Consider the following 8846-nt stretch of genomic DNA (forward strand, 5'->3'; position numbering starts at 1 on the left):
TCTTCAAAAATACTAAGTCTGAATAAAATGTAATGTTTCCTGTAAGGCTGACTAAAAGAAACTTGGAACAATTATAGTTGTCCAGAAAAATAACTTAAGAGTTCTAATCTACAATATTAATGGTGATTCACACCAAGTGCTCAGTGAAGACGAAGGTCCGCTAGGAGCAGATGCGAACATTTTCACTGGGGTTAAAAAGTTGGTCTTGGAAGGAGACTTGGCCGCACCTGGGCCGCACTCCTCGGCTCATTGAAGGTTCGCAGCTGCAGCCACTGCCTGCGGTCCATGAGGAAGATGCTCGCCGCCGTCTCTCGCGTGTTGTCGAGCGTCGCCCAGAAGACGGCAAGCAGAGTGCTTGTGGCATCCTGTCATTTTGCAAATGATGCTACTTTTGAAATTAAGAAATGTGATCTTCACCGGCTGGAAGAGGGCCCTCCTGTCACTACAGTGCTTACCAGGGAGAATGGGCTCAAATACTACAGGATGATGCAGACCGTTCGCCGAATGGAGTTAAAAGCAGATCAGCTGTATAAACAGAAAATTATTCGTGGTTTCTGTCACTTGTGTGATGGTCAGGAAGCTTGCTGTGTAGGCCTGGAGGCCGGCATCAACCCCACAGACCATCTGATCACAGCGTACCGGGCTCATGGCTTTACATTTACTCGTGGACTCTCTGTCGGGGAGATTCTCGCAGAGCTTACAGGACGAAGAGATGGTTGTGCTAAAGGAAAAGGAGGATCGATGCATATGTATGCCAAGAATTTCTACGGAGGCAATGGCATCGTGGGAGCTCAGGTGCCCCTGGGAGCTGTGATTCCACTGGCCTGTAAGTATAACGGAAAAGACGAGGTCTGTTTGACTTTGTATGGCGATGGCGCTGCTAATCAGGGTCAGATATTCGAAGCTTACAATATGGCAGCTTTGTGGAAATTGCCTTGCATTTTCATCTGTGAGAATAACTGCTATGGGATGGGAACATCTGTGGAAAGAGCAGCAGCCAGCACTGATTACTACAAGAGAGGCGACTTTATTCCTGGGCTGAGGGCAGATGGAATGTATATCCTGTGTGTCCCGAAGGCCACAAAATTTGCAGCTGCCTATTGTAGACCTGGAAAGGGGCCTATACTGATGGAGCTGCAGACTTACCGTTACCATGGACACAGCATGAGTGATCCTGGAGTGAGTTACCATACCTGAGAAGAGATTCAGGAAGTTAGAAGTAAGAGTGACCTTATCATGCTCCTCAAGGACAGGATGGTAAACAGCAATCTCGCCAGTGTTGAAGAATTAAAGGAAATTGATGTGGAAGTGAGAAAAGAAATTGAGGATGCTGCTCAGTTTGCTACTGCTGATCCTGAACCACCTTTGGAAGAACTTGGCTATCACATTTACTGCAACAATCCACCTTTTGAAGGCCGGGGTGCAAACCAGTGATTCAAGTTTAAGTCCATCAGTTAAGGCGAGATAAACACCTTCAGTGGGTTATTTGGCAGCAACTGTAAGAAATGCTTTGTGTTCTCAACTTTGTCAAGGAGGAAAGCCCATAGAGAGAAAGTGTGTAGATTGAGAGAGTGTTTGCATGTGGTTTGTACAGTGTTTCATTAAAAGAGGTGATTGCACACATAAGGTTATTTTAGTTATATAGGTCTAAAATAGATAATAGTTTGCTTAACCCTCCAAATTATTTCTTTAAAATAGTTCTATTTGATTTAGTTGTTTACTAGTTTTAACACATACTTTAGTTACTAAGGGCTTCCCTTACGGCTCACCTGGTAAAGAATCTGCCTGCAATGTAGGAGACCCCAGTTCGATTCCTGGGTCAGGAGGATCCCCTGGAGAAGGGATAGGCTACCCACTCCAGTATTCTTGGGCTTCCCTTGTGGCTCAGCTGGTAAAGAATCTGCCTGCAATGCAGGAGTCCTGGGTTCAATCCCTGGGTTGGGAAGATCGCCTGGAGAATTCCATGGACTATGGGGTCTCAAAGAATTGGACACGAGTGAGCAACTTTCATTTTAAAAGGAAAAACAATTCCTTGTATGCCTGTCCAACTCTGCTACCACCTTGTGGGGGGATCAGTGTCCTGTTCCTTGCAGTGCCCAACAGCTTACCTCAGTTCAGTTCAGTTGCTCTGTCGTGTCTGACTCTTTGCAACCCCATGAATTGCAGCACGCCAGGCCTCCCTGTCCATCACCAACTCCTGGAGTTCACCCAAACCCATGTCCATCGAGTCAGTGATGCCATCCAGCCATCTCATCCTCTGTTGTCCCCTTCTCCTCCTGCCCCCAATCCCTCCCAGCATCAGAGTCCTTTCCAATGAGTCAACTCTTCGCATGAGGTGGCCAAAGTACTGGAGTTTCAGCTTTAGCATCATTCCTTCCAAAGAACATCCAGGACTGATATCCTTTAGAATGGACTGGTTGGATCTCCTTGAAGTCCAAGGGACTCTCAAGAGTCTTCTCCAACACCACAGTTCAAAAGCATCAATTCTTCGGCGCTCAGCTTTCTTCACAGTCCAACTCTCACATCCATACATGACTACTGGAAAAACCACAGCCTTGACTAGACAGACCTTTGTTGGCAAAGTAATGTCTCTGCTTTTTAATATGCTGTCTAGGTTGTCATAACTTTCCTTCCAAGGACTAAGTGTCTTTTAATTAACAGCTTACCTAGTGTACCCTAATGTGCACACACCCCTGTTAGTGTGCACATCAGTGCTGAAGCTTGTTCACACTGAACCATCATGTCTCATTAATAAAACACAATTATTTATTATAACTTGGCAGGGGTGGAAGGACAATTCCATGTTTAAATATAACTACTTCATTTCAAAGGCCAAACAAGTTAGTTTTCTCCATTTATACATTCAATATAAATATGAAGCTATTTTCTTAACAGTTTTCTATTTACATTCATATCAAACATTATTAACTACAAGGCATAGTCTTATTGATTTTTTCTTTTACTAATTTTAAGTGCAATTCCCATTAATGTATGGAATGTATAATTGAAACAGTGATTCCCAGCCTTTTTGTTAAACACCTGTTGTTCCACCTTTCCAGCAAATGTTTGAAGGTAAAGAATCCCATAATACTTTGGGATGTCAAGACCAAGTTATACAATCACAGTTCTCAAAATACAATTCCACTCACCTTTAAAACATGTTGAGAAATATTAACATTTTTTCCATAATTCTTTAGAACTTCAAGTTCTTAAATTTGTTCAATGAACAGTGGTGTTTTCCTTGTGGAATTGCAGCAGGATTGGTGTGTATGTAACAGAAGCTTTAACAAAGATGTCAGCTCTGGGCTCCCGCTATCCCTTGCGTGGCTGATTATTAAGCCTCATATTGGGTTGCTGGGGCCCCCTGAGCCCATCTTCTGTACTGGGAGACTGCAGTCCAGAGCCTGCAGAGAAGACCACCACTACGAAACAAACAGAAGTCTTCTTTAGAGTGAGTTGTAAGGAAAGATGACTTCAAAGCAGTACCACACAATACTTCTTTAGGAGCCCTTATGGCAAAAGCTATAGTATGTACTTCTAGACTTGTTTTGCTGGCTAGTCTTAAAAATGCAGTCCCTAACTTAAAAACTAAAATAGGAATATGTTCCCTTCACATATGGAGGTGAAATTTCTACCCCAGCACAAGTGGGATGTGGCCTTAGAGGTATGTACAGGAGTGCCAGGGCATCTGTGCAAAGTAGGCTATTAAAGATGACCAGTGGAGGAGAACGAAAGGGTTTGAGTGTGGCCTGCTGTCAACTCCTGTCTTTCCTCATTCCACTCCCACCCTGGCAGTCTGTTGGCTGTGCCTACTGGGCCTTTGGCTTCTGCTCCCTCTCAGCTTTTCCCCAGCTTCACCCTTGGAAACTCCAGAGTTTGGAGTGCGGTTGGGTAGTTTTTGTTTCCTGACTAAAGGAAAGGGGGAAAGCTACCAGCACTTTCTTTTCTACTGCTTTTATGTAAAAAGCCTAACCACACCAAAAAAGCCATTTTCTGTTACACAAAATGTTTTGAGGCTATTCTTACCGTAGTCTAAGGTACCTTAGGTCTTCCTTAGTGATGTCATTAAGAATATCAGACAGTGTGCAACCCTCTTCAAGAATCTGAAACAAAGATCACATACATCAAGAGCTAAGCAGCTTTGTAATAACAGCCTAGGAATGGTTTGGTTCTCAGCTTACCTTTTCAATTGTTCTCGTATCTGCTCCTTGCAGTTGCAACCACTCAACAAGCTCTTTATCTGTTCACTGCTAATGAGACCCAGGAGGGGACATGGAGTTCTCTGTAATGATTAGAAATGTGTTATGTTGTATATTGATGTGTAACAGTTAAAGTCTTTGAGTAGCAAGTTGGATGAAAGAAACTATTCCAGAATGTAAAAAAAAAAAAAAAAATCTGGTCTTGAGTCAGTTACAGGATTTATGTTTAAGTGGAAATGTAAAGGAATTTGGAACTCCCTCATGAATGCTGAAAAATGAGTAGAACACAAGACCCTACATACATGGGCATGTTTAAAAACTAAGAAACAAAAGGCTGAAATTAAAGAGGTGCAAAAATTATTCCACCAAATATCAATATAAATAAAATGAGTTGGTGTACTAGTTACTGTAAAAGTTAAGCTGCCATAAGAAAGAAAACACAAACATTGCTTTAAATATGTTAGAAGTTTATCTTTCCATCCTATAATATCCCAGGATAGGCAGTCTGGACTTCACAAAGTATTCCAGAGTATCTGGCAATCTGCCATGCTCTATTCTAATAGGATCCTATAAGACTGACTTCCTTATACCTAAGAATAAAGATACAAAATATAAAATGTTTGCATGTGGATGTCTAGTTTTCCCAACACCATTTGTTGAAGAGGCTATTCTTGCCCCATTGTGTGTTCTTGGCACCCTTGTCAAAAATCAGTTGATCTCATATACAAGGGTTTACTTCTAGAAGTGAAGAGAAGTTGCTCAGTCTGACTCTTTGCAACCCCATGGACTGTAGCCTGCTGGGCTACTCTATCCATGGAATTTTCAAGGCAAGGATATTGGAGTGGGTTGCCATTTCCTTATCTAGTGGATCTTCCCGACCCAGAGATGGAAACTAGGTCTCCTGCATAGCAGGCAGACTCTTTACTGTTTGAGCCACTTCTAGACTCTCGATATAAATAATTACACTGGCTTATAAGTCGCTGTATGCAAGTACCATATGGTTTTAATTATATTGTGAAGTGAAAGTCACTCAGTTGTGTCCAACTCTTTGCAACCACATTGACTATACAGTCCATGGAATTCTCCAGGCCAGAATACTGAAGTGAGTAGCCTTTCCCTTCCTTTCCCTTCTCCTTCCCAAACTGAGGATCGAGCCCAGGTTTCCTGCAAAGCAGGTGGATTCTGTACCAGCTGAGCCACAAGGGAAGCCCTTAATCATCTTAGCTTTGTAATATTTTGAAATCAAGACATGTAATGCCTCCAGCTTTATATTTATTTTTCAATTATTTTGGCTATTCTAGGTCTGATGTGCTGCAGTCCAGGGGGTCACAAAGAATTGGACACAACTTGGTGACTGAACAAAAACAAGCACTGAATCTGTGTTTTTGGTAGTACTGGCTCAGATGGTAAAGAATCTGCCTGCAATATGGGAGACCTGGCTTCAATCCCTGGATTAGGAAGATTTCCTGGAGAAGGGCATGGCAACACACTCCAGTATTCTTGCCTGGAGAATCCCTTGGACAGAGGAGCCTGGTGGATTGCCATGAATAGGGTCTCAAGAGTCAGACAGGACTGAGCGACTTTCACTTTCACTTTGGTAGCATTAACATTTTAGCAATATTAATCCTTCCAATCCAATAACAGAGGATGTCTTTCCATTGATTTATGTTTTCTACAATTTCTCTCATCATTGATCTTATTTCAAGTGTCCATATCTTTCAACTCCTTGGTTAAATGTATTCTTAAGTAATTTTTAAAATAGCATTCTAAATGAGATTTTTAAATTGACTGTTTCAGATGGCTCATTGTTTTAAAATGTAGGAAAATAAATGATTTTGTATGTTGATTTTGTATCATGCAGTTTTTGTGAATGCATTTATTCTAACAATAGTTTTCTGCAGTCCTTAGAGTTTTTGAATACAAGATCATATCATCTGGAAACAAGAGTGATTTTTCCTCCCATCTAATTTGTACTCCTTTTATTACCTTTTATTGACTAAATACCCTGTCATGGATTTTTCTACCTTAAATCATACACAAATATCAACTCAAAATGGATTAAAAGCTTAAACATAAACCCTTATGAAGAGGCAAAAATATATGACATTGAAAGATGAAAACCTCAGGTAAATAACTGTCAAATATGCTACTGGAGAAGCTTGGAGAAATAACTCCAGAAAGAATGAAGAGACGGAGCTAAAGCAAACACAATGACCAGTTATGGATGTGACTGGTGAGGGAAGTAAAGTCTGATGCTGTAAAGAACAATATTGCATAGGAACCTTGAATGTTAGGTCCATGAATCAAGGTAAATTGGAAGTGGTCAAGCAAGAGATGGCAAGATTGAACATCAGCATTTTAGGAATCAGTGAACTAAAATGGACTGGAAAGGGTGAATTTAATTCAAATGACTATTATATCTACTACTGTGGACAAGAATCCCTTCGGAGAAATGGAGTAGCCCTCATAGTCAACAGAACACAGAAATGCAGTTTTTGGGTGCAATCTCAAAAACGACACAACAAACACTGTTCATTTCCAAGGCTAAACATTAAATATCACAGTAATCCAAATCTAAGCCCCCACCAGAAATGCTGAAGAAGCTGAAGTTGAACAGTTTCATGAAGACCTGGAAGATCTTTTAGAACTCACAACCAAAAAAGTTGGCCTTTTCATTATAGGGGATTGGAAAGCAAATATAAGAAGTCAAGAGATACTTGGAGTAAAAGGCAAACTTGGCCGTGGTGTACAAAATGAAACAGGGCAAAGGCTAACAGAGTTTTGCCAAGAGAACGCACTGGTCATAGCAAACACCCTCTTCCAACAACACAAGAGAAGACTCTACACATGGACATCACCAGATGGTCAACACTGAAATCAGATTGATTATATTCTTTGCAGCCAAAGATCGAGAAGCTCTATACAGTCAACAAAAACAAGACCAGGAGCTGACTGTGGGTCAAATCATGAACTCCTTATTGCCAAATTCAGACTTAAATGGAAGGAAGTAGGGAAAACCACTAGACCATACAGGTATGACTTAAATCAAATCCCTTGTGATTATATAGTGGAAGTGAGAAATAGATTTAAGGGACTAGATCTGATAGACAGAGTGCCTGAAGATCTATGGACAGAGGTTCATGACATTGTACAGGAGGCAGTGATCAAGACCATATCCAAGGAAAAAAAAATTCAAAAAGGCAAAATAGTTGTCTGAGGAGTCCTGACAAATAGCTGAGAAAAGAAAAGAATCTAAAGGCTATAGAGAAAAGGAAAGATAAACCCATTTGAATACAGTGTTGTAAAGAATAGCAAGGAAAGATAAGAAAGCCTTCCTCAGTGATCAATGCAAAGAAATAGAAGAAAACAGTAGAATGGGAAAAACTAGAGATCTCTTCAAGAAAATTAGAGATACCAAGGGAATATTTCAAGCAAAGATGGACACAATAAGGGACACTAATGGCCTGGGCCTAACAGAGGCAGAAGTTATAAAAAAGAGGTGGCAAGAATACATAGACAGACTATACAAAATGATCTTCATGACCTAGATAACCATGATGATGTGATCCCTCACCTAGAGCCAGATATCCTGGAATGCATACTCAAGTTGGCCTTAGAAAGCATCACTATGAACAAAGCTAGTAGAGGTGATGGAATTCCAGTTGAGCTGTTTCAAATCCTAAACGATGATACTGTTAGTGCTGCACTTAATATCCCAGAACATCTGGAAAACTCAACAGTGGACAAAGGACACGAAGAGGTCAATTTTCATATCAATCCCAAAGAAAGGCAATGCCAAAGAATGTTCAAATTACTGCACAATTGCACTCATTTCATATGCTAGCAAAGTAATGCTCAAAATTCTCCAAGCCAGGCTTCAACAGCACATGAACCATGTACTTCCAGATGTTCAAGCTGGATATAGAAAATGCAGACGAACCAGAGATTAAATTGCCAACCTCCAATGGGTCATCAAAAAAGCAAGAGAGTTCCAGAAAAAATATCTATTTCTGCTTTACTGACTACTCTGAAGTCTTTGATTGTGTGGATCACAACAATCTATTGAAATTTCTTAAAGAGATGGAAATCCCAGACCACTCCTTCCTCTTGATAAATCTGTATGCAGGTCAACAAGCAACAGTTAGAACCAGACATGAAACAACAAACTGGTTCAAAATCAGGAAAAGAGTATGTCTATGTTGTATATTGTCACCCTGCTTATTTAGCCTATATGCAGAGTATGTCATACAAAATGCAGGGCTGGGTGAAGCACAAGCTGGAATCAAGACTGCCAGGAGAAATATCAATAAGTTTAGATACACAGATGACACCACCCTTATGTCAGAAAGCGAAGAACTAAAGAGCATCTTGATGAAAATTAAAGAGGAGAGTGAAAATGGTGGCTTAAAATTCAACATCCAGAAAATCAAGATCATGGCATCCAGTCCCATCACTTCATGGCAAATAGATGGGGAAATATTGGAAACAGTGAGAGATTCTGTTTTTGTTTGGGTCCAAAATCACTGCAGATGGTGACTTCAGCCATGAAATGAAAAGATGCATGCTCCTTGGAAGACAAGATGTGACCAAGATAGACAGCATATTAATAAGCAGAGACATTACTTTTCCAACAAAGGTCCATCTAAT

The 8846-nt window shown here is 40.7% G+C and overlaps 1 pseudogene; it reads left to right on the top strand.

The window, feature by feature from the left end:
* The first annotated feature begins 285 nt into the window (after positions 1-285).
* Positions 286-1458, top strand: LOC138085819 (pyruvate dehydrogenase E1 component subunit alpha, somatic form, mitochondrial-like; annotated as a pseudogene).
* The last annotated feature ends 7388 nt before the right edge of the window (positions 1459-8846 follow it).

The sequence above is a fragment of the Capricornis sumatraensis genome, chromosome 1 (assembly GCF_032405125.1).
Source record: "Capricornis sumatraensis isolate serow.1 chromosome 1, serow.2, whole genome shotgun sequence".
Lineage (NCBI taxonomy): Eukaryota > Metazoa > Chordata > Mammalia > Artiodactyla > Bovidae > Capricornis > Capricornis sumatraensis.